Here is a 27,408-nt window from a genome sequence, read left to right on the forward strand (position 1 = left end):
ACTATTCTGCACCCTCCGGACAACACCGTGCGTAGAGTATCATCTTCCATGAGAATAGGTAAGTAGTCAGTTACTATTTTTTTGATTTGTGTGAACTGATTACTCTGTTGTAGGATCAACGTTGGTTGGTTGTCCATCAATTGCGTGTTGTGTGTTGAGTTTGCTATTTTGCTACGGTGACCTAGAAGTTGAGGTCTGCTTTTCTTGGTCATAATGTTACTGGCCCGATTGAGTGACCATTTGGGATAGCCTCTTTCTTTGAGTCTTGTTTTGATTATTTCTTGTTCTATTTCAAATTGTTTTTGTGATGTACAGTTCCTTTTAGCACGGTGCATTTCTCCCACCGGTATGGCTTTGATAGTGTGCTTGGTATGATTGCTGATCCTACCTTCTTCCTTTCTCGCTGAATCTGATAAACTTTGTACTGCCTAGTTTAGGTCTGAAAGCGGAAATATATGACACAGGGATTCAAAGACCACCCAAGAGATTATTCCTGTTACTTGCACCACCCGCTCAGGCCCTGCACTAGTTATAACACAGTTTATCTTTAATGATGGGGTAGGGAGACAGACAGGTGAGCCCTAATCTACCCGCCACTCAGTCCCTGCCTACTTGCACGGCCTGTCCTAGGCGACGGTCCCTACGCTCAATATGTGTATGACAGACAAACAGACAAGGGTACACAGAAGCTAAGGGAAATAGGGCAGTTGCCCACGACAACACCGTGAGCAACAGGTGAGTGAACGAGCCGAGTCAAACCAGGAGTGTACGAGGTACCAAACACAGAGCAGGAGCATAGCCAGTAAAGCCAGGGTCAAAATGAAGCAAGGTCAATAATAATAGCAGGAGCAGCAGAGTCAGGAAACAGGAAAGAATCACAGGCAAAGACAAGCAGGAAATGAAGGTATAAATAGACCGAGGGTGGGAGCTAGAATCGTCTGGCCAAGCTGTGATAGGTTCACCCACTCCTGAGCCTACCAGCCTGAGTGGTAGCAGATCTAGTCACTCTATCAGACCTAGGAGCAGGTGCAGACTGATTAACCACGAGCGTCGACACAGAAGCTGTGTCTGGCAGATCCTTTACATTATCAGTTTTGCCCAAAGTGTTTCTTTCATTTTTGCAGCATCTATGTTGTGGTACTTTAAGATGCCTAGCAATCACATGATCTTGTGTATGGGTGACCACCGTTTGAGTACATACGTACCTACAAATACAGTAGTTGTCAATGGAGGTTCTATTACATTTAACTTGTGGAGAACACCATTAAAGGGGATCCATAAGTACCTAGAAAGATGGATACAAACAATTTGTGCAGGCACCGCAGGCTGATTTCCATTATTATCTGTCTGAAAGTTGGGAAGTATGGTTCACCTTAAAGAGGACCTTTCACTTCTCCTAAATTGTCTATTTTAGTAAATAACTATATTCCCCAAGAAACACATTTCTGGAGCATCTTTTCTTAAATAGTTCTCCTAGAAATTTAAGAACAAATTGATAACTGGGTGTTACCAGTTGGGGGCATGCCCATTTGACAAAGAGAATGCTAATACCTAGTTGTCAATTTATTCAGAAATTTCTAGGAAGAAAAATAGAGGAATGGCAAAATTCAAAGTTCTAAGAAAAGATACTCCAGTATTGTTATTTCATGGGGAATACAAGTATTTACTAAAATAAACATGTCGGGAGAGTGGACAGGTCCTCTATAAAGCATCATTTTACAGTTTTATAGATAAAATGTAATATAAATAAAATGTAGTTCATGTATAAATGCATTACACAATCTTTTTATGTACAAGAAGTTGTAGCATGTGTTATACTATAGCAAGCTTGTTGAAAGACACTTATGTAATGTTCTCTTGCATTCAGCTTTCAAACTACCACATGGGCTTAACTAAAGGGGGTTCAGAGGTAGCAGTCGTAAAGCCCGGCCCAAGGGCCCCTCTGCTACGTAATAGGATGTGAATAGCACAGTGAATAGGAGGGGGGCCATGTCACAAATTTAAGACACTAAACAAGCAAGCCTGCAAAATTGTGAATCCTATGGATAAGAATGGGCTGTTATATGGTCTGTAACTCCTGATCAGTACAACTTAAAGAGGCTCTGTCCCCAGTTTCATACTTCCCTATCTCCTACCTAGTCTAATAGGTGCTGTGTTGTAGATAACTACTGTGTTGTTGTTGGTTTTTTTAAAAAAAAAAGTTTATTAGTGACAAAGTTATGAGCATTTTAACATTTATGAAAATTTTTGGTAAAAGCCCAACTGGGCGTTTTTTTTACTTTTCACCAAGTGAGCGTTGCAAAGAAAAGTGTATGACGCTGACCAATCAGCATCATACACTTCTCCTCATTTATGCCCCGCTTTAGTCACAGCACAGCGTGATCTCGCGAGATCACGCTGTGCCGTCACTTACTCCCGCAGCTCCTTCACTGCAGCGTCGGGAGAATGACCAGACATTGCCATGAGGCGGCTGGAGGCGATGTCTGGTCATTCTCTCATCGCTCCAGTAAACGAATAAACGTTTTAAAAAACAAAACAAAAACAACACAGTAGTTATCTACAACACAGCGCCTATTAGATTAGGTGGGAGATAGGGAAGTATGAAACTGGGACAGAGCCTCTTTAATATCACATAGAATGCAAACATTTAGGTATTTTACTGCTAATGTCACTAACATCTAGTATATGTTCCCTCAGTTGTTTTTCCCTTTGGGCTTGTGCACATGAAGTCCCGTATTACGAATACGTCATCTCATAGGAACATATTCTTCCGGGATACAGCTGTATGCATGAGTACTTATTTTGCAGCTGTTGCTGTTTCTATAACATAGATTGCAGTCAAGCAATAACCTTATGACTATGGACTGTTTTATTTCCTTGCTTCTTGGACAAACACATGCAATAAAATTGCAATCTACTTCTAATCTGAGTCGTCAATGTCTCTAGCAAAAGGTCATTTGCATTGCAACAAAGTGAACTGTCACTTGTCCTTGAGCGGCTGTCCACAATGGCTGTTAAATAGCATCTGGCACGTGTCTTTTGTAAACCATGGCAAGGGCAAAGACCACCCATTGCTTGGCTACAGTTTCTGTAGCAACAGTTAAGCAGCACGCGCTTCATTATTTCAACAATGCTACCCCCTCCGCCTCTGCAGGTGTGAGTCATGTTGCTTCAGAAGAGAGGTCATGGGTTTTAACATGTGCATGTTCTTGGGTATTTGGAGAACAGCATTTTAAATACAGAATGAGTTATATAATTCACGCTATGATCCAGATTTGTAACTTTGATGTTTGTCAGTCCTTAAAGGAAAAGGCATCAATTGTATAAATCACTGAATTCTAGAATACATACAAAAAAAAAGACAATGCAAGCAAAATAAAAAAAAGAACCAAAACAAAATTTCCTTTCTTTTTGTCTTAATAACTGGCTTATTAAAATACCCACAGTGATTTTGTAATTAATCTGGGTATTTTTTTTCCCTTTCTATTTTTTTTCAGGAAGTTTTATTAGAAACAATGCAAGAGTAAAGAAATGTCAGCATAAAATAACACATTGCAGGTAATAGCAAATTACTTCAAGTACACCATAGAGAGAATGTTGTACAAATTAAAGGAGCTTTCTCATTAAGATAACCCCTTTTCAGATTAAAGTTTGATCCGCTGATCGTCGGGGGCTAGCTTCAGGAACCACAAAATTAGCTCCGGCTGACAATATATTTATGAAATGCAGTAGTACATGCCAAACAATCAAATAAATGACCTTTCATATAATACAGTACATAAATTGGCCTAGTCTGCCAGAGAACCTCTCTATGATAGTGGCTTTCTTCTCTAATTCATAGAGGGGGTAGCGAGTAGGGGACCCCTTCCCTAAGACATCTATATGCCCTTATATAAAGGATTGAAAAGGGTTGTAGTGAGCAGACAAACCACTTTAAGAAGAGTACACAATTTTTTTTTACATGAATGCACTCTGAGGATGAAGGGGGCATCAGGAACAATCAAAGGGGAGACAAGGATGGTGACTGGCCAGCCAGCAACCAATACACTGTACACTGGGCAATGCAACTGTATGCAGGGGAGGGGGGGAATTTGGTGAAAAGTCCTGAGTACTAAAACGAAATAGTAGAGTTATAAGGTATCGTTCACATCTGCATGGAAGGCTTTGTTAGGGGCCTCTGTTACAGATCCAGCTTAAAAAAAAACCAACTGGAAATAATAGCGCAGCATGCTGAGCTATTGTTTCCGGTAAAACCATAAACACTCCGATTAAAGAATATAAAATAAATTTTTTAAATGAAAATAACTACAGAAATATAGAATTTTCTAGCATATATGTCTGCAATAATTGGAGTCTTTTTAATAGTGTTTATCGGCATCTTCATTAGAGTCAGTTTAAAACCTTGTTCTTTGTCTATGTAAAGCGTTGACAACAAGCCAACACACTTTTTCAATTACAGTGAGTACAGAACGTAACATCTTGATCCACCCCCCGCCAGCATCCTTTGTGCAAGTCAGATTCTAGCAGTTAGTCATCAAGGGCGTACTCTGCTTGTAACTTTACTCTAGGTCAGCAAACACTTGGGGGAACGAAAAAGGAGATAATATTTTGCAACTATTTTCAACGAAGAAGAAACAATTGAAACAAAGTGCAAGTCATTCATTCTGATTTGTAGTATACCTCTTTTAGAAGATCATAAAGCAATGTAATTTTTTCATTTTCCAATGTCATGTCAATGTACATCTCCTAATTAGGTAATAACATTGGAGGGGAAATCCATGCAAAAAAAAAAAGTGTAGTTGTAGCAGGTGATAAGCTACAGTACTATGGATCTTATGAAAGCGGATCTGTAATATGCTGCCCAAAATTAAGGGGAACATTTTAGAATGACAGGTCCGCTAAATTACCAAAAAATATTGTGCCGTTTGGTTCGTAAGGGGTAAGGGTTAAAACAGAATTCAGCAGACTCATAGTTATGAGTCGGCTGTATTCATAAGTAGAATACCTCTACCCTCGTGTCACGGCGCAGGGTGTGGACCCACTGGGCCGTACCGCGTAGCGGAGTGGCAGCTGGCCAACAAGGTACAAAACAATGTCTATAGTTCAGAACGGGTACCTGAGGCAATGTAGACAGTAGCGGGAGCACGACTTGACTTTCACAGCAGGTGACACCGCGGATGCAGCGGGAAGGCACGACTTGACTTTTACAGCAGGTGACGCTGCGAATGCAGCAGGAAGGCACGACTTGACTTTCACTTGTAGATACAATAGCACGGGATACAGGGTACAGGCAGCAGGAACGGGTATCACTGGGAACTGGAAAACACTGGGAGACCTTTTGCAAGACAAACTAGGGTATACAACAATGCTCAGGCAAGGAACCAGTGGGCAAGGCCCCTTATTATAGTACAGCAGCCATTTGGGCTGATAATTGATGTTAGACAGCTGGACGCGTACTGGCCCTTTAAGGCCGTGCACTCGCGGGCGCACGCACCCTGCGGGAAACAGTCCGAGGACCCGGAAGAGAGTGCCGGCGTCTCCCTGGAGGGAGCGGACGCCGATAAGAGAGATGTCCATGGCCGGGATCGCCAAGAGTTAAGTCTGAACGAAGACCCCCGGCCATAGACGTAACAGTATCCCCCCTCTTACGCCCCTTCTTCTTGGGACCAGAGCGGGAAAGAACCTTCTTCACGAGGACAGGAGCATCGATGTTCTCCTCTGGCTCCCAAGACCTCTCCTCTGGAGCAAATCCCCTCCAATCCACCAAGTAAAACGTCCTGCCTCCTACTTTCTTGGTGGCCAGGATCTCCCTCACTTCAAAAGTTCCGGATGAACCGACAGGAGCCACTGCGGAACTAGGAGTCCTGGAGTAGCAGTTCAGAACCATGGGTTTTAGCAAGGAGATGTGGAAGGAGTTAGGGATCTTGAGGGTAGGAGGCAGTCGAAGCTTGTACAACACAGGATTGATCTGTAGTAGAATCTCGAAGGGTCCAAGGAACCTGGGAGCAAATTTGCAAGATGGCACCCTGAGCCGGATATTTCTGGAAGACAGACAGACCTTTGTACCTGGAAGAAACTGGGGAGGTTCTCGTCTTCTAGTGTAAAGGATCTGCCAGGCACAGCTTCGGGGTTAACTCCCAGAACTAATCAGTCAGCACCTGAGAATACATCCCTGAGACTGACTCCTGCTTCCACCATTCAGGCTGGCAGGCTTAGGAGTGGGAGAGCCTATCGTAACCTGGCCAGACTCAGCTAGCTCCCGCCCTCGGTCTATTTAAGCCTGCACTTCCTGTCCCTCGGTGCTTGTGATTCTTTCCTTGTGGTTTCCTGGCCCAGCTACAGCTCCTGCTATTTTTGATCCTGCTCCATACAGACCCTGGCTTACCGACTACTCTTCTGCTTTTCGTTTTGTACCTCGCACACTCCTGGCTTGACTCGGCTCGTTCACCACTCTGGTTGCTCACGGTGTTGCCGTGGGCAACGGCCCCTTTTCCTTGCTTGTGTTCCTTTGTATGTTTGTCGTGCACTTACTGAGCGCAGGGACCGCCGCCCAGTTGTACCCCGTCGCCTAGTGCGGGTCGTTGCAAGTAGGCAGGGACAGAGTGGCGGGTAGATTAGGGCTCACTTGTCCGTCTCCCTACCCCCTGCCATTACATCTAGTGTCTGCCTTTCTCTTATGCGGTCCACCGCCAGCAGAATAGAAGATCGTGTCTGCTGCCATATTTCCAGAAAGTTCCTGAAGGTAGAGTCGGCTGCAGGCACCTGAGACATAGTAGAGCCGGGCAGGGGTATTCGAGGATGTTGGCCGAAGACTATTAAGAACGGACTGGAGGTGGTGGACTCACTGGTATGGTTATTATAAGAGAACTCCGCCCACGGGAGCAGCTGCACCCAGTCATCATGTCTTCTGGAGACAAAGCGCCGCAGGTAGTTCTCCATAATTTGGTTAATCCTCTCAACTTGTCCATTGGACTGAGGGTGGTAAGCTGAGGAGAAGTCCAACTTTACACCGAGTAGGCCGCAGAGTGCTCTCCAGAACTTTGGGGTGAACTGGACCCCTCGATCCGAGACAATATGCAGGGGTAATCCGTGCAGACGGAAGATGTGTTGCATGAAGAGATCAGCCACTCGAGCGGCAGAAGGCAGGCCAGTCAGAGGAACAAAATGAGCCATTTTAGAAAAACGATCCACCACCACCCAGATCACACTGCATCCCGCAGAGAGAGGCAGATCTGTAACAACATCCATAGCAATATGCCGCCAGGGGGCATCGGGCACAGGCAGTGGTTGGAGCAGACCGGCTGGTCTGGAGTGGGCAACTTTGTTGGCTGCACACACCGTACAGGATAGACAAAGTCCATGACGTCCTTGGGCAGTGTGGGCCACCAAAACTGACGGGCAATTAGGGCTCGGGTCTTACGGGCACCCGCGTGTCCTGCCAGCTTGGAACTGTGACCCCAGTGAAGTATACTTTCTTTGTCTGCCAGCCGTACGAAATTTTTTCCTGGAGGGATGTCTCTAACCTGCAGAGGGTTAACAGAGTAGATGCAGGAAGGGGCGATAATATTCTGTTGGGACTCCACAGTGTCCTCTGTCTCAAATGACCTAGACAAGGCATCGGCCCTCACATTCTTGTCGACAGGTTGGTAGTGGGGTTCGAACCGGAACCGTGCACAAAACAATGACCATCTGGCTTGACGAGGGTTCAGCCATTGAGCCGTCTGTAGGTAGGTCAAGTTCTTGTGGTCCGTGAAGACCAGGATAGGATGAGCTGCACCCTCCAGTAGGTGTCTCCACTCCTGCAGGGCCAGCTTGATGGCCAGTAACTCCCGATCTCCAATCGAGTAGTTGCGCTCTGCAGAAGAAAACAGCTTGGAGTAGTAACCACATACCACCGTCTTGCCTTTCGAACCCCTCTGGAACAATAGTGCACCGGCACCAACAGAGGAGGCGTCCACCTCTAATGAAAACTGTAGGGATACATCAGGATGGTGCAGAATGGAGGCAGACGTGAAGGCCTTTTTTAAGGTTTCAAATGCGATTTCCGCCTCTGGAGTCCATACCTTGGCATTCATACCCTTCTTAGTGAGGGTGGAGATGGGGGCTGTCAGAGAAGAGAAGTTGGGAATGAACAGTCTGTAGAAGTTGGAGAATCCCAGGAAGCGTTGTATGGCCCTTAAGCCTTGGGGACGTGGCCACTCCAGGACAGCCTTGACCTTTTCAGGGTCCATCTTGAGACCTTGATCAGAGATGATGTAGCCCAGGAAGGGTAGAGACTTCACTTGGAACATGCACTTCTCCAACTTGGCGTAAAGATGATTCTCTCTTAACCTAAGCAACACCTGGCGGACATGGCCCTGATGCGTCACAAGATCTGGGGAAAAAATCAAGATATCATCGAGATACACCACAACACAGACATAGAGAAGGTCACGAAAAATGTCATTCATAAATTCTTGAAATACTGCGGGAGCGTTACACAGACCGAAGGGCATGACCAAATATTCGTAGTGTCCATCACGTGTGTTAAATGCAGTCTTCCACTCGTCTCCCTGACGGATCCGGATTAGATTGTAAGCCCCCCGCAGGTCAAGCTTGGAAGTTTTTTTCTCCCCCGTATATGATCAAAGAGCTCAGAAATCAACAGCAAAGGGTACCTGTTCTTCACCGTGATCTGATTGAGACCCCGGTAGTCAATGCAGGGTCAAAGGAATGCATCCTTCTTTTTGGCAAAGAAAAACCCGGCAGTTGGCCAACAAGGTACAAAACAATGTCTATAGTTCAGAACGTGTACCTGAGGCAATGTAGACAATAGCGGGAGCACGACTTGACTTTCACAGCAGGTGACACCGCGGATGCAGCGGGAAGACACGACTTGACTTTCACAGCAGGTGACGCCATGGATGCAGCGGGAAGGCACGACTTGACATTCACTTGTAGATACAATAGCACGGGATACAGGGAACAGGCAGCAGGAACGGGTAACACTGGGAGCTGGAAAACACTGGGAGACCTTTTCCAAGACAAACTAGGGTATACAACAACGCTCAGGCAAGGAACCAGTGGGCAGGGCCCCTTATTATAGTCCAGCAGCCATTTGGGCTGATAACTGATGTTAGACAGCTGGATGCGTACTGGCCCTTTAAGGCCGTGCACGCGCGGGTGCGTGCGCCCTGCGGGAAACAGTCCGAGGACCCGAAAAAGAGTGCCGGCATCTCCCTGGGGGGAACGGACGCCGAGAAGAGAGATGTCCATGGCCGGGATCGTCAAGGGGTAAGTCTGAACGACGACCCCCGGCCATAGACTTAACACCTCGTCTTCCCACCCCCCTCACCAGTGACTGGCGGACGCTGTTCATATAGGCATGTATACAGTGGCTGTCAGTCAATGGTGAGTTAAGCTGAAAGAGGCGGGGAGCATTCTCCTCATGAATACAGCGCACTCATAGCAATATGAGTCTCTGGGATTCTTTCGTATAGACTATTACACCGTGTTCCAAATTATTATACACATTGGATTTAAGTGTCATAAACATTTAATTATTAGTTTTTCAATTAAACTCATGGATGGTATTGTGTCTTAGGGCTCTTTGGATCATTGTAATCATTCTCAGACACCTGTGATAATTAGTTTGCCAGGTGTGCCCAATCAAAGGAAGACTACTTAAGAAGGTCGTTCCACATTATTAAGCAGGCCACAGGTTTCAAGCAATATGGGAAAGAAAAAGGATCTCTCTGCTGCCGAAAAGCGTGAAATAGTGCAATACCTTGGACAAGGTATGAAAACATTGGATATTTCAAGACAATTTAAGGTGATATCAAAGAAGGGGTCCTATGTTAACATGTAACTTGGCCTGTTAAGTTTTTTTTTATTGAAAGAGCTTTTGATTTCTGTAAATATGACCTCCTGATGCTGCAAGTTAAACAAATTACCATTTTAGTTCTCTTTACAACCTTTAAAATGTTTTGATCTCTGTTGTGTATAATAATGTGAAACCGTGCATTTTGAGTTTTTTACTTCTAAAAAAAAATCTGTTATAATTAGGAGATTTGTTCAATAAAATTCGCATTATACTCCAACGGTTGATGGCTTGAAGATTATACTGACTGCCATTTGCATCGACTATTTAGGAAAATCAGCGAAAAATAAAATTTGCATAATAATTTGGAACGCAGTGTATACAAGCTACAGAATATTCAGCCGCTCACCTTTTTTCTGACACAGGATATTGTAAAGAGTCAGAAAAAGAAGCGGGACTTTATAAATATGAAATTATGTTAGCAAACTGGCTGAATTACATTGATGAATATGCCTCATTGGGTATATACAAATCCTATGACTCCGGCCATTGATGCGGATGGTGATTTGGATCCATACAATATCCTTATGAGATCATAGAGCTATCAGATCACAGAACAGGAAGTGTTGTTATAGGGACATGGAGCAGATGGGACTCATGCATGGCTTATAACTTCTCACACTAAAATAAGTGAAGTAAACCGTTCTTTACTTTGTGCAGTAAATGGGATAATAGGATTACAATACGAAACTGACCTTTGCAATGAGCTCCCTGGAGGTTATTTATATATCTAAATAGGAAAAGGTTACTCTAATAAGCTGAGAAAAAAGACGAACGTAATGAACGCTATAGACCAAGGATTGAACACGTCAAAAAATGTGGGTATGGACTGCTTGGCACTGTTGAGCTGGGTTCACACAGAGTTTTTTGCAGGCGGAAAATCTGCCTCAAAATTCAGTTTGGAATTCAGATTTTGCTACGCCTGCACGCCTGCTCGCGGGCAAAAAATGCTGCGAAATACGCTTTCTCTGCCTCTCATTGATGTCAATGGGTGGTCAGAGACGTAAACGCCCAAAGATAGGGCATGTCGCTTCTTTTTCCCGTGATACGTTTTTTCCGCTCACGGGAAAAAAAACCCTCCGCCTCCCATTGAAATCAATGGGAAGCATTTTCGGTCATTTTTTGACGCGTTTTCCGTGTCAAAAATCTCTGTGTGAACTGGCCCTTATAAGGAATATACAGTATCTGAAAAATTATAGCTAATCAAGCTTTTGTACCAATATTGAATGAAAAAGTTCTGGGTCAGGATTTCTGCTGATTGCAGTAGAGCGGAGAATTATAATAAGATTCACTGTCATATCAAGAAAACATGTCACTGAAGGAATTCTCAATGTCTTTTACTGTGCCCAGAGGGAATGTAAAGAAACCCTTAATTCCTGCAGAGCAACTAAGCACATGCCAATCTCTTATTGGGTTTGCCACATGTACAATGGAAGTTATTGCATTATATGTGGCTATTATGGGGACACTATATTAAGTATTACATGGGTCTCCATGACTGTCATCACTATATACTGTATGTACCATGACTGGTACTAGTGTCCACTGGTATTTGCACTACTGTGCATGCAATGTTGCTAGTATTATTATGTATACACTATGAATGGCTACATATATATATAGTGGCTTGTCACTATAATAGATGTGCTAGTATTAGTATCAAAATATATGTACTTTGGTCATTATTATTATTATTATTATTATTATTATATGACATTAGGGATCATGTTCATTAATGTAGCTGGTAGTATTTTATGGGCCATGTTTGGCACTATTATTTTTATATACATATTTGACTGCATTGGCTTTGGAGATGTGGTCATGGTTAAAGGGGTTTTCCAGCTTCTAACAACTGATGACCTATCCACCGGATAGGTCATCAGTACATGATCTGTGGGGGTCCAACACTCTGGCCCCGCACAGATCAGCTGGTCCATGCACCGGACGTACATGCCGGAAGCAGTTAGCTCCGGCCACGGAATAGCGGCCGAGCTGCAGTACTGCAGCTCAGCTCCTATTCAATTGTATAGGAGCAGACAAGCAGTTCGGAAGCACGGCCGCTATGCTATGTACGGAGCCAACTGCTTCCGGGCTCTGTATATAGCATTATGTGCCACCACATCCGGTGCCCGCAGGCCACAGGAGCGGCTTATCGGTGTGGGGTCCGGGTGTCGGGCCCACACCGATGACATACTGCTGACCTATCTGGTGGAAAGGTCATCAGTTGTCAGAAGGTGGACAACCCCTTTAAACTAAGGAAAGCCTTTAATTAAAGGGAACCTGTCACCAGCATTTCACCTATTAAACCAGCAATACCTGGTGGTAGTGGGTGAACAATCATTTCTATATAACATATAATTATCTTCTTAGTCGGCTCTGTAGCTTTAGCATTCAGTTTTTTAGTGTTCCCACACCGTATGCTAATGAGCATAAAAGAGTCAAATCTTCGTATGAAAAGAGTCAAATCTTAGTTTGAAGAGAGTCATATCTTCATTCCTCAAGTCTTCCCGAGTATACTCCGCCTCCTTACTTTTGATTGACAGCTCCTCGCCTTCCCCCAGCACACAAAATCCCGCGCTTGTGCATCGATGTCCTCTTCTGGTGTGTGCGCACAAAGGGACACTGGATTATTACTATAAAAGGCGCAAAATGTTCATCAGTATCAGCATCAGTATTTGCAGAAAAATGTATTGATAAATATCTTATTTTTTTTTATGTGTTATATTTTCCAATACTCTTTTAACCTTTTTTTTTATGGAGGTTCACACATGAGGAAATTATGACACCATACCATTATTGTGCACTGTTTCACATGCAAATGACCACAAAATGAAAAATATGATGAAGCAACAGACTATGTCAATGATTATAAACCAGCTGTCATTCACATATGGCTCGTATAAGAACACCCACATCATGTCTAGTGGTTTGCCACTCAGTAATATATTAGTGCTGATTTGGCCTGAAACTAGAGAAACTCCCATTGACACATTTTAGTGAATAATTCATCTTATATCATATTCGACTCATGCCTCCCATGTTATTAGCACATTGCCGACTGATCATAAATAAGATTCATTATCATGCTCGGAAGCACTGACCCCTTCTGAAACGTCTTCTTATAAATGGACAGTGTTGTTTTATAATGTCATTCAAGCTGGCTTGATGTGTAGCAGGGAAAATATTACGTTGTGATTGAAGACAATGATTAACTCTGGCCATGCTGGTTGAAGTTTGATTTTAAACTAGGTGTCATCCACCAAAGTCTGTATTCAATTTCATAGACATATATTTCTCAGTGTAATATGCAGTGCTCATATATTGATTTGACAACTGGCACAAAAAAATGATGACATGCCAGTCTACAACTATTATTTATTCCCACGGCTCAATCTTGTCATTTTCACTGAAAGAAATATGTTTGATATCTGTTAAGATAACCTTTATATATATCCAGAGCATATATCTATAGCATAAGACATAGGACTTATAGTCCACAAAACCAAAAAAATGTCTAATAAGCCCAATCAAAACTCAATTACTCCAAAATCTATTTTATGATAATTTTTATTAGTCCCCAATCAAAGGACAAAGTACCCCCCTATAATAATTAAACAAACATTGTACAAAACAGTTAAAAAACAAACATTAAAAATGATCTTTGGTGAAAACAAGCCACACTAATCCACGGTAGATGATAGAATTACAAATGTTATATCTCCTTAATCGTACATCAGAGGACAAAAAATACCTAGGATTGTCCCACTAGATGTAACACAGTTCCAATCCGACGTGACAAAGTGCAAGAAATTCAATAATAGAACTGATTAAATACCTGTGGAGAACATGATGGCAGATGAAAATTATGCACTGAGGAAACACCTTGACGCGCGTTTCGCACCCTTCGTCAGGCGGTGATGAATGCTAGCCCCAAACAGGGATTTAAATACTTAGCCAAATAAAGCGGTTTTAGTCGGTGCATAACGCCTCCTGCGCCCATCCAGTCCCATACCTTCCACGTCATTTCCGTCCATTGATGCAGACTCACTTGCCCACATTCAATGCACTTTGACAACTTCCTATATAGTTCTGAGAGAGATACACAACGCGCATGCGCACAGACCGCAGGTAACAATACGTGTCAAATAGGGAAAATCACCCTTTAAATAACATGTCAATCAGGTGAATAGACAAATCATCGCCATCATGTCAAACACGGCAGATGCAATCACAGTTCAACAGTCATTAGACTATACCATTATAGACAATATTATCGGAGCATATCATTACTATCGTATATCATTAATTATTACCCAAAAATTGCCATGTCTTGCATCAAATCAAGTTTATCAGAAAATATATCTAAATATGCAATACACATAGAATACCAAAATATGTATAACACAAGAAAAATAAAGAGCACAAATTACCATGAGAGGGAGAGTACCGTCCGTGCTCAACACGAGTGGTGCATATCCCCCGCAAAGACCCAGTAGTTGCCTGTACTGAAAAAAACAGCTAACTGAGTGTGTATACACTACGCATGCAAACCACAAAACAAGATCATTGAATGCTTTGTTAGGGGCTTCTAAAACTATTTTATTTTCATTTAATTTATATTGTTATACATTCTTTACGTACTTATAATGATCTTTTTTTGCGGTTTGCATGTGTAGTGTGTACACACTCTTTGCTGTTTTTTCAGTACGGGCAACTACTGGGTCTTTGCGGGGGATATGCACCGCTCGTGTTGAGCACGGACGGTTCTCTCCCTCTCATGGTCCCGGTAATTTGTGCTCTTTATTTTTCTTGTGCTATACATATTTTGGTATTCTACGTGTACTGGATATTTAGATATATTTTCTGATATACTTGATTTGATGTAAGACATGGCAATTTTTGGAAAATAAATAATGATATACGATAGTACTGATATGCTCTGATAATATTGTCTATAATGTTATAGTCTAATAACTGTTGAACTATGATTGCATTTGCCGTGTTTGACATGATGGCGATGATTTTGCCTATTCACCTGTTTGACATGGTATTTATTTGAAAGGGTGATTTTCACTATTTGACACGTATTTCTACTTGCAGTCTGTGCGCATGCGCGTTGAGCGTCTCTGTCAGAACCATACCGGAAGTTGTCAGTGCATTGAATGTGCGCAATTGAGTCTGCATCAATGGACGGAAGCGACGCGGTAGTTATGGGACTGGATGGGCACGGGAGGCGATATGCGCCGACTAAAGCCGCTTTATTTGGCTAAGTATTTAAACCCCTGTTTGGGGCTAGCATTTATTTGGCTTAGTATTTAAACCCCTGTTTGTGGCTAGCATTCATCATCTCCTGACAAAGGGTGCGAAACGCGAGTCGAGGTGTCTCCTCAGTGCATACCTCTTCATCTGCCATCATGTCCACCACAGGTATCAATTCTATTATTGAATTTCTTGCACTTTGTCACTTTAGTCTGATTAGAACGGTGGTACATTCAGTGGGACGATCCTAGGTATTTTTTGTCCTCTGATGTACAATTAATGAGATATAACGTTTGTGATTCTATCATCTACAGTGGATTAGTGTGGCTTATTTTCACCTGAGATCATTTTTAATTTATGTTTTTTAAATGTTTTGTACAATGTTTGTTTAGTTATTGTCGGGGGGTATTTTGTCCTTTGGGGACTAATAAAGATGATCATAATATTTATTTTGGAGTAATTGAGTTTTATTTGGGCTTATTAGACATTTTTTTGTTTTTTTGTTGATATCTGTTATGCAAGTGACGAAGAGAAAGAAAACTGTTTGGTACTTCCATAAATGAATTGCAGGTCCCTACTGTCAGTGGACATTCAGGATTTATTCATGGGGACTTTCACCTAAAACCATGTCAGGCATCATTGGGCTTCCAACTCCCACCAATTCTGAAAGTGAAGAAATCAACGGTCCACCAAAGGGGTTTGGATATTATATAAAGTCCTGTGGCTCTTTGTTTAGGAAATGAGTGGATGGTAGAGCCCATGGACCTTCACCTGTGTCACCATCTAATGATTTTAGCAGGTAAAGATGTTTTGTAAATATTTTTTATAGGTTGGTATTGATTGCTATTGATCCCTATGTACCCCAATTCCTGTAGAATGGCAGTAAGCAAAACTAAGTCCCCAAAGTGGTAGATGTCCCAGGGCATGTGCCTCTTGTGCAATCCCTATAAGCTGCCCCTGCCTGTTTCTAACAAAATGGTTTTCTTTCTCTAGTGAGCCATCGAGCACATGTCCTGCCCTTACTCGACTTTTTAAAAAATGCCCATGATCTAGCTACCCAGTGTGAAAGGTTTATGCCCAAAGTGATCTAGTGGAGAAATGTATTGCCCCTGGTAAACTAGTGGTAATGTTCTCACTCAGTGACTAGTGGTCTGGTAGCCTAGAATTTGTTGTATGTGACCCATAGGCTTCCTACCCAGAGCCTAGTGGTCCAGTGGATAACACTATACCTCTGGTAATCCAGTGGTTAACATTCAGTGTTTCAGTGTGTAGCTACCATTATTTAGTGTTTTAATGTTTTGTCCCTGGTGTCCAGAGATTCCAGTGGTCATTTGGCTTTCTCCATATCACGACAAAGATTCTGTAAACCCCTTGTTCCTTTCTACACTAACAGAACTGCTGTATTCTAGTGTAAGAAATATAAGAATTTCTGCTCCCGGAAATCTAGACTATATTTTCTTTCTAATTATATCAATTGTGTACTGTATAATTTGCTGGCAAAATACATTTTATCTTATTTTCCAGAGCTCAGCAGAAAACAGTTTTTCCCTCGATAGCTCATATTGGAATTAAGCGAGTTCAAAAGCATTATTTCATGAAATAATAGCTCCCTCTCCTGTTTCATAATGTTAACATTAAAAATAACTCGTTAGCTAATAAAAAGTAGAAATTGTCTGAACGAAATGTCTTCATTGTAAGAAATAAATATACCCTGCTTTTAACTTTGCATATAAAAAATATTTTAAACTTTATGCATAAAATTAGATAATGTATTAAAGGTTTATTGAACCTAAATTCTCCAAATAACTGTTGCCTGGACAGACACTTCGACAGGTTTGTCCAGACATATGTAAATAAATCTTAATGGGGTTATGTGGGGACCAGAAATTATTAGCAGTGTAGTCACTGCAGCATGTAAGTACACTCGCTAATATACATTCCAGTCCCCCGTCGCACTGGTTCTGAGATTTTTATAGCGCTGCCGAAGGACCCTGAAGTCTAGTTGCACAGCCTTCTCTGATGACAATACGACTCTTCGTCATGTGACCGGCCCCGCAGTACTCTGCATAATCGATGTACTACTGCCCACATAGAGTACTACATACTGTACAGCGGGGCCGTCACATGGCGAAGAGTCGTATTGTCATCAAAGAAGACTGTGCAACTGGACTTCCGGTCCCCCAGCAGCGCTATACAAATCTCAGAATCAGCGTGACAGGGGGAACGTAACGTATATTAGCGAGTGTACTCACATACTGCAGTGACTACACTGCTAATAATTTTTGGTCCCCATATAACCCCTTTAATCATTAATAAGTTCTCTGCTTACTGTCAGGGAAAGAAAACACTTTATTTCACATTCAGATGCTAAAAACCTTACAAACATAATACTTCTCACAGTTAAAGTGTAGCTAAACGTTCAATGAACTTCTGACATGTTATAGTGACATGTCAGAAGTTTTGATTGGTGGGGGTCCGAGCACTGAGACCCCCACCAATCTCTAAAACGAAGCGGCAGAATTGCTCGTGTGAGCGCTCAGCCGCTTCGTTTCTGTTCAGATTTTTCCGGAAATCAGTGTATCAGAGAAAGTCTATGAGCCCATACTCCGATACATCGGCTTTCCGTAAAAAGGCGAACAGAAGTGAAGCGACTGAGCGCTTTTTATTTTTCTTATTTTGTGTCTTTTCACCTAATAGGTCCTTAACAGAAAACTGCAGGGGGAAATGACCCCCATGTCTCACTTTTCTCTGCAAGGCTCGAACTCAAATTTTTGGGATCAGACCAGAAATAAAGCAATTCTGCATCAAATTCACAAATGGAATCACAATTCTGTGGCCAATCAATTGCCATATTTTATGAGACCAATTGATTTCTTTGACTTTAACTTTAGTTAAGTGAGCAACTTATGGTAGAAAAAGTGGAAAGTAATCCTTAAATGAAAAGCATGGATTGCATTATAAAGAAATATTAGAAAATTGTGCTTGTTTAGTTCAGAACAAAGACATCTTAGGCAAGGAGACCTAACTACTATGTATGCAGGGCACGTGAATACAGAGATCTGTTTATTGATTTTTTTTTATGCAATGGCGTCTAAACATAAGAATGGGGACTTCACTATGTCTAGAGGTATCAGCACCAAAGAAAGTGTCTTTCCTTTGTTAAAACTGAGCGCACAGCAGGAGCAGGAGGAGCAGCCAAAAAAGTCTAACATGTTTGTCCAAAAAAGTATAAATAAAAAGTTCACCCCAGTATGTTATATCCAACAGATCTGCTTTAATGTCAGATTAAAAGGATTTTTACTGTAGCTATCATCTACATATAGTCCTGTGCTGTCTTTACAATTCTGCTGGTTTCCATTGGAAACAGTCCACAAGCATGTTGTCGGACGCACCTCTAATAGTTTAGCTGAGCTCCTATAATGCACTGCAGTCGCCTATATCAGATTGCTGCACAGTGCCTGGTGTAAAGATGTCGCTTTCCAGAATACAATTTACCAGACTAAAGCTGGCCATACACTTTAGATAGCTGTTGGCCGAATGTTCGTGCATGTGTTTTCAATAGGGAGAAGGGAAAATGCAGCTGTCAAACTCCTCTGGCAGCAGCCCATCTACTAACGAAGAAAATAATCGGAAATGTTTAAATTCAACCCTTCTCTGCCCCGATAAAAATCTAGACGCCACTAGACGAATTCGGAGGGTCCGGTCGACATAGATCAAATGTGTATGGCCAGCTTAAGCGTTGTACAGGCATTGTGCAAGGAATGCTGGGACATTACAATTCTGAAACCAGCAGAATTCTAAATGCAGCTCTGGGCATTAACCCTTTCCCGCGTCATGACGAAACTGTACGTCATGGAGCGGGGGACCCACTCCATATGCTGCAGGTGTCAGCAGTGTAGCACAGCTGACACACTGTTCTAACGGCCAGGAACAGAGATCGCTCTGTTCCTGGCCGCATAACAAGTATATCAAAATATAGTATGTATCAAAATATGGTACCAATAAAAGCCACAGCTCGTCTTGCAAAAAATAAGCCCTCACACCGCACAATTGATGACAAAATAAAAAAGTTACGGCCCCCCAAGAATGTGGTGAAACAAAACTATTTTTTAACAGTTTTTTCTTTGCATAAGTAGTAAAATATATAAAAAAAGCTATATAAATTTGGTATCACCATAATTGTATTGAGCTGCAGAATAAAGTTAAGTTGTCGTTTTTACCACACGGTTAAAACCATAAAAATGAAACCCAAAAAACAATGGCGGAATTCAGTTTTTTTCCAATTACAGACCACGAAAAAAAATTATTCTGTTTACCAGTACATTATATGGTACTTGAAATGGTGCCAATAGAAACTAAAATTCCCCCACAAAAAATAAGCCCTCACACCACTCTATTGACGGAAAAATAAAAAAGTTATGGCTCTTGGAATGCAGGTAGTAAAAAACTAAAATGCAAAAACAAAAAATGTCTGGTTCTTTAACCCCTTCCCGACATTTGACGTATCCATACATCATAGCCAGGAAGGGGAAGTATGGAACGGGCTCACGGAGTGAACCTGCTCCATATGATGCGGATGTCGGCTGTATGTTACAGCCGACACTTCGCAGTAACGAGCGGGATCGTGCTCGAGCGTCATCCCGCTCATTTAACATTTTTTATTATTTCACTCGTGTAAAATACTAATACAAAAAGAAAACAACAGACATTTGTCTCTAAGTTCTCACAGCAGCATACATTAAATAACATTGAACATTTTTTTTTGACACATATCAAAATGGCAATATTATGTGCTATCTACTGTCTCTCCAGGGCGTTGTTGTAATTACTCTGATCAACATAATTTAGTCATCTACCGCTATACAATCCTCTGCACAGATCTTGGCAGCAGTGAACCTCTACCTTCTTTATCCAGTCCCCTTTACCTTTTCATATCCGACTGTTCCTCGGTCAGATGCAGACCCTGAGCTAGCTATGCCACTTTTGCGACCGTGGCATTCAAATAGTTAGAAAGAGGGGGTGACCCCATCTAGCAGCTCATCGCGCCCAATCGTGGGGTGGTGATGGTTGCTATGGCTGCCTGGGGGCCTAATGAAGGCCCCCAGGCAGCCATTTTTGTGCTCCTACTAAGCCCTGCCTCTGGCAGGGCTCAATTGAAGCCTGTCAGAAAGTTGATATACTGCAATACATTAGTATTGCAGTATATAGTGCAAACGATCCAACGATCGTCCCTTTGGGGGACTGATAAAAACAGTTAAAATGAGTAAAATAAAGGTTTTTCTTATGTAAAAATAAAATAGAAATTAAAAGTAAAAAAAAAAAAACCTTTTCCCATTTTCCCCCTAGAGCATAGTAAAAAAACTAAATAAATAAACATAATTGGTATCGCCGTATTCGTAAAAGTATGAACTATTACAATATATCATTATTTAACCCGCACGATGTGCGCCGTAAAAAAAAAAATTCTAAACGCCAGAATCGCCACTTTTTGGTCACCTAATCTCCCACATAAAATGGAATAAAAAGTGATCAAAATGTCGCATGTACCCAAACATAGTATGTTTAAAAACTACAGCTTATCCCGCAACAAATAAGCCCTCATACCACTGAATCGACCGAAAAATAAAAAAGTTATGGCTCTCAGAATTTGGCGACACAAAATAAATACAAATTTTTACACTTCGTTTTTTACTTTTAAAAGTAGTAAAATATAGAAAAAACTATATATATTTGGTATCGCCGTAATTGTATTGACCCGCAGAATAAAGCTAACATGTTTTAATTGCAGAGTGAATTCCGCAAAAGCTAAGTGCAAAAAACAATGGAGGAATCTGTGATGGCAGGAAGGAGGTGAAGGGAAAGTGAGCCCTAATCTACCCACCGCCCTGTCCCTGCCTACTTGCAACGACCCGCCCTAGGCGACGAGGTACAACTGGGCGGCGGTCCCTACGCTGTCTAAGTGCACAGGAAAACAAACAGGGAACACGCAAGGGAAGGGGCAGTAGCCACGGAACGCCACGAGGAAACGGAGCGGCGAACGAACAGTCAGGACCAGGACGAAGTGAGTAACCCGAGCGGGCACGGAGACAGAAGCAAGCCAGGGGCAAAGCAAAGCAAGCAAGTCAAGTCAAGGAGAACTGCAGCAAGGCAGAAGCACGGCAGAAGCAGGCTGGAGCAAGCAGCAGTGGGGCCAGGAATCCAAAAGAATAACAAGCAATGAGGAAGAGAAAACTGCAGGTATAAATGGACAGGGGGCGGAGCTAACTCTGACTGACCAGGCCGCGATAGGCTCTCCCACTCCTGAGCCTGCCACCCTGATTGGTGGGAGCCGGTGTCAGTCTAAGAGGTCTGGCCTCAGGTGTCGACTGATTAACCCTGGGAGTCTCCACAGACGTAGTGCCTGGCAGATCCTTTACAGTACTCCCCCTTTTATGAGGTGCCACCGGACCCTTACTAAGAGGACCCGGTTTAGTGGGGAAGAGAAGGTGGAACCTCCTGACCAATACCCCAGCGTGAACATCTCGAGCAGGTACCCAAGTCCTCTCCTCCGGCCCGTATCCTCTCCAATGGACCAGGTACTGGAGGGAGCCCTGGATCATCCTACTGTCCACAATCTTGGCCACCTCGAATTCCACCCCCTCAGGGGTGAGAACGGGAACAGGAGGTTTCCTAGAGGGGGACCAGGACGGGGAGCAGCGTTTAAGGAGGGAAGCATGAAAGACGTCGTGTATGCGGAAGGATGGGGGCAGCTCCAGACGGAAGGATACAGGGTTGAGGACTTCAATGACCTTATAAGGCCCAATAAATCGGGGAGCAAACTTCCTGGACGGGACCTTAAGGCGCAAGTTCCTGGACGACAACCAGACCAAATCCCCGACGACAAACCGGGGGTTAGCAGAACGTCTACTATCCGCCTGAATCTTTTGTGCGCTCTGGGACGCCTCTAGGTTCTTCTGAACCTGGGCCCAGACAGTGCACAGTTCCCGATGAACATCCTCTACCTCAGGATTATTGGAACAACCAGGGGAGACGGAGGAGAACCTTGGGTTAAACCCGAAATTACAGAAAAACGGGGAGACCCCTGACGAGTTACTGACCCGGTTATTCAGGGAAAATTCAGCAAGGGGAAGGAATGAGACCCAATCGAATTGACAGTCAGAGATGAAACACCTTAAATATTGTTCCAGGGATTGGTTGGTCCTTTCCGTTTGGCCGTTAGTTTCGGGATGGAAGGCGGAGGAGAAGGACAGATCAATCTCCAACTTTTTACAAAAGGCTCTCCAAAATAAGGAAACAAATTGTACCCCTCTGTCCGAAACGATATTGACTGGGGCCCCATGGAGACGCAGGATGTGTTTCACAAACAAAGAAGCTAACGTCTTGGCGTTAGGTAGCTTCTTAAGGGGCACAAAGTGGCACATCTTGCTGAAGCGGTCGACTACCACCCACACCACCGACTTGCCCTGAGATGGAGGCAAATCGGTGATAAAATCCATGGAGATATGGGTCCAAGGTCTCTGGGGAATGGGCAAGGGACGTAGTAGGCCCGCAGGTCGGGACCTAGGGGTTTTGGACCTAGCGCAAACCTCACAAACGGCGACGTAAGCCCTAACATCTTTAGGCAACCCAGGCCACCAATAGTTTCTGGTAATGAGGTGTTTGGTGCCCAAGATGCCAGGATGACCAGATAGAGCGGAGTCATGGTTTTCCCTGAGTACCCTCAGCCGGTATTGCAGGGGAACAAACAGTTTGTCCCCAGGGACGTTCCCGGGAGCTGCACCCTGATCAGCCGCGATATCAGAAGCTAAATCAGAATCCGTGGCAGAGACGATTATACCAGGGGGTAAAATACAAGCGGGATCCTTCTCGGAAGGAGGATTGGCCATGAAACTACGTGACAGAGCATCAGCCTTAATATTCTTGGACCCAGCCCTATAGGTAACCAAGAAATTAAATCTGGTAAAGAATAGTGCCCACCGAGCTTGTCTAGGATTAAGCCTCCGGGCCGATTCTAGGAAAACCAGATTCTTGTGATCCGTAAGGACCGTTACCTGGTGTCTGGCCCCCTCCAGGAAGTGCCGCCACTCCTCAAAAGCCCATTTAATGGCTAGAAGTTCGCGGTTGCCAATATCATAGTTACTCTCCGTGGGCGAAAACTTCCTAGAGAAGTAAGCACAGGGGCGGAGATGGGTGAGGGAGCTGGTACCCTGGGACAAGACGGCCCCCACTCCCACCTCGGAAGCGTCAACCTCCACAATAAATGGCTCCTCTTGGTTGGGCTGAATCAGCACGGGGGCCGAGATAAAGCACTTCTTGAGAGTCTCAAAGGCCTGGACGGCCTCAGGGGGCCAATGGAGGACATCAGCACCCTTGCGGGTAAGGTCCGTAAGAGGCTTAGCGACGACCGAGAAGTTGGCAATAAATCTCCTGTAATAGTTGGCGAACCCTAAAAAACACTGTAACGCCTTAAGGGAGGCAGGTTGGACCCATTCCGCCACAGCTTGAACCTTGGCAGGGTCCATGCGGAATTCATGAGGAGTGAGGATTTGCCCTAAAAATGGTATCTCCTGTACCCCAAAGACACATTTTTCAGTCTTAGCAAACAGATTATTCTCCCGAAGGACCTGGAGCACCTTCCTGACATGCTCCACGTGAGAGGACCAGTCCTTGGAAAACACCAGTATGTCATCAAGGTACACAACAAGAAAATTACCCAGGTACTCTCTCAGGATTTCATTAATAAAATTCTGGAAGACAGCAGGGGCGTTACACAACCCAAAGGGCATGACCAGGTATTCGAAATGACCCTCGGGTGTGTTGAACGCAGTTTTCCACTCATCCCCCTCTTTGATGCGGATAAGGTTATATGCCCCCCGTAGATCGAACTTAGAAAACCATTGGGCTCCCTGAACCTGATTAAAAAGATCCGGAATCAAAGGAAGTGGGTACTGGTTCCTTACAGTGACCTTATTCAGGTTACGATAATCAATGCACGGCCTAAGACCACCATCCTTCTTCCCCACGAAGAAGAAGCCAGCACCTACAGGAGAAGTCGAGGGGCGAATGAAACCCTTGGCCAGGCATTCCTGGATATACACCCTCATGGCTTCACGTTCAGGACATGAAAGATTAAATATCCTACCTTTAGGAAGCTTGGCACCAGGCACCAAATCGATAGCGCAATCGTAATCTCTATGGGGGGGCAACACCTCGGAGGCCTCCTTAGAAAACACATCGGCGAAGTCCTGAACGAACTCAGGAAGCGTGTTTACCTCCTCCCGGGGAGAAATAGAGTTAACAGAAAGACATGACATAAGACATTCATTACCCCATTTGGTGAGATCCCCAGTATTCCAATCAAACGTGGGATTATGCAACTGCAACCAGGGAAGGCCTAAAACCAGATCAGACGATAATCCCTGCATTACCAGTACAGAGCACTGCTCCAAATGCATGGAGCCAACCAGGAGTTCAAAAACAGGAGTATGCTGAGTAAAATAACCATTAGCAAGGGGAGTAGAGTCGATTCCTACTACAGGGATAGGATAAGGTAAATCAATACAAGGCATCTTTAGAGACATAGCAAATTCCACAGACATGATATTAGCAGATGAGCCAGAATCCACGAAAGCACTGCCCGTGGCAGACCGGCCAGCAAACGAGACCTGAAAGGGAAGCAAAATTTTATTGCGTTTCACATTAACGGGAAATACCTGTGCGCCCAAGTGACCTCCCCGATGATCACTTAGGCGCGGAAGTTTTCCGGCTTCTTATTCTTGCGCCTGGGACAGGTGTTCAGTAGATGCTTGTCGTCCCCACAGTAGAAGCAGAGACCGTTCATTCTGCGAAACTCCCTACGTTGTCGAGGGGACATGGAGGCCCCGAGTTGCATAGGTACCTCCGAGTCCTCCGTGGAGGGGCGAGGAGGCGGGACCTCGGGGGGGATCGCAGAAAAGTCAGAGGGGAGCACACTGAAGCGTTCTAGCTGACGTTCCCTGAGACGTCGGTCAAGTCGTACTGCTAGGGCCATAACCTGGTCAAGAGAGTCAGACGAGGGGTAGCTAACCAGCAGATCCTTCAGGGCGTCAGATAATCCTAACCTAAACTGGCACCTTAGGGCCGGATCGTTCCACTGAGAAGCTACGCACCACTTCCTAAAATCAGAACAGTATTCCTCAACCGGTCTCCTACCCTGACGTAAGGTCACCAACTGACTCTCGGCTAAAGCAGTCCTGTCAGTCTCGTCGTAAATGAGTCCGAGGGCAGAGAAAAAACGATCAACAGAGGAAAGTTCAGGGGCGTCAGGAGCCAAGGAGAAGGCCCACTCTTGGGGCCCTTCCTGGAGTCGGGATATGATGATACCCACCCGCTGGTTCTCGGAACCTGAGGAGTGGGGCTTAAGGCGGAAATATAGTCTGCAACTCTCCCGGAAGGAGAGAAACGTCTTACGGTCCCCTGAAAACCGGTCAGGTAACTTGAGGTCGGGTTCTAGAGGTGAGGTGGTGCGCCCAACCCTTTGGGCCAGGGCCTGGACCTGTAGGGAGAGGCCCTGCATCTGCTGGGTCAGGGTCTCAAGGGGGTCCATGATAGCGACAGCGTAGGAGAAATGGTAGACTAGGTAAGGGCTTGTTATTCTGTGATGGCAGGAAGGAGGTGAAGGGAAAGTGAGCCCTAATCTACCCACCGCCCTGTCCCTGCCTACTTGCAACGACCCGCCCTAGGCGACGAGGTACAACTGGGCGGCGGTCCCTACGCTGTCTAAGTGCACAGGAAAACAAACAGGGAACACGCAAGGGAAGGGGCAGTAGCCACGGAACGCCACGAGGAAACGGAGCGGCGAACGAACAGTCAGGACCAGGACGAAGTGAGTAACCCGAGCGGGCACGGAGACAGAAGCAAGCCAGGGGCAAAGCAAAGCAAGCAAGTCAAGTCAAGGAGAACTGCAGCAAGGCAGAAGCACGGCAGAAGCAGGCTGGAGCAAGCAGCAGTGGGGCCAGGAATCCAAAAGAATAACAAGCAATGAGGAAGAGAAAACTGCAGGTATAAATGGACAGGGGGCGGAGCTAACTCTGACTGACCAGGCCGCGATAGGCTCTCCCACTCCTGAGCCTGCCACCCTGATTGGTGGGAGCCGGTGTCAGTCTAAGAGGTCTGGCCTCAGGTGTCGACTGATTAACCCTGGGAGTCTCCACAGACGTAGTGCCTGGCAGATCCTTTACAGAATCGCAGTTTTTTTTCATTTTCTACCCCACAAATAATGTTTTTCCTGTTTCCTAGTACATTATATGGCACAATAAATGGTGCTACAAAAATTACAACTCGTCCCACAAAAATCAAGCCCCATAGGACTAGATCGACGGAAAAATAAACATTTTATGGCTTTTGGTAGGTGTGGAGGAAGAAACGAAAATGAAAAAGTTGTTTACGACAGGAAGGGGTTAAAGGGTTAATCTAGGCCGCAATTCCGGAATAGTACAGAAATGTAATGTATTTACAAAGGTACTCAACTTTATATGTAGGTCAATTCTAACAGTGATTTGCAAAATAATTTACAAAGGTGCGCGTATGCTTTCATCTCTGAACTCTGATTGGAAGGAGTGAGGATACAGGGGCCATAGTGTCAGTTTATGTGCAGTATTCAGATGAGAAATACTCAGGGGAATTTGTTACTGGTGTAGAAAAGTCGCAAAGGCACTTTCCAAAAAAGTGGATGGGGCTGAGTGGAGGGGCATGGCCTTCCACGGCCTGGCAAATTTACCATAATTATCGCCAGAAATTGGTGGAAATTATGGTGCAAACCTTCACAAGTTTATAGGTGGAGTAGATTTTGCTTTCTGGCGCACGGTCGGCCAGGGATGCACCTAAATGATTAATAAAATAGGCGCGTCCTACTCCAACACTCCCCCCCTCCCCCTATTTTTTTTTAACTCACTTTTTAACTGGAACAAAGAAATATATTTTCAATAGTTTGAATGAGATGGAAGTTTTCTCAGCATTTCTTCTGTGTACATGTGCATCTATCTTATTATCCAGTGCGTCCATGTCCTCATGAAGGCACAGCTGTGTGCACTGAGGCTTTATGGAGGGATACTGAGTCCATTCAGTTTCATACTACACTGTGGGCGTTAGGCTATGTTCACACACAAAATCAAATACAGCTTAAAATGACGAAGCTGTTTTCAAGGGAAAACAGCCTCTGATTTTCATGCGTTTTTGTAGCCGAATAAGGTTTTTTAGGCGTTTTTTGAATTTTTTAAAACAGCGGCGTAAAAAACCCCTCCATCTGAACT

At 44.1% G+C, this 27,408-nt stretch overlaps 1 long non-coding RNA gene across 1 annotated transcript in view; it reads right to left on the bottom strand.

The window, feature by feature from the left end:
* Positions 1–11,958: 11,958 nt before the first annotated feature.
* Positions 11,959–27,408, bottom strand: part of LOC142761317 (uncharacterized) — a 33,293-nt gene continuing 17,843 nt past the window's right edge. Inside the window, exon 3 of the long non-coding RNA XR_012883607.1 lies at positions 11,959–12,492. This is a non-coding gene — a long non-coding RNA (uncharacterized LOC142761317). The remainder of the gene's footprint in view (positions 12,493–27,408) is intronic.

The sequence above is a fragment of the Rhinoderma darwinii genome, chromosome 4 (assembly GCF_050947455.1).
Source record: "Rhinoderma darwinii isolate aRhiDar2 chromosome 4, aRhiDar2.hap1, whole genome shotgun sequence".
Lineage (NCBI taxonomy): Eukaryota > Metazoa > Chordata > Amphibia > Anura > Rhinodermatidae > Rhinoderma > Rhinoderma darwinii.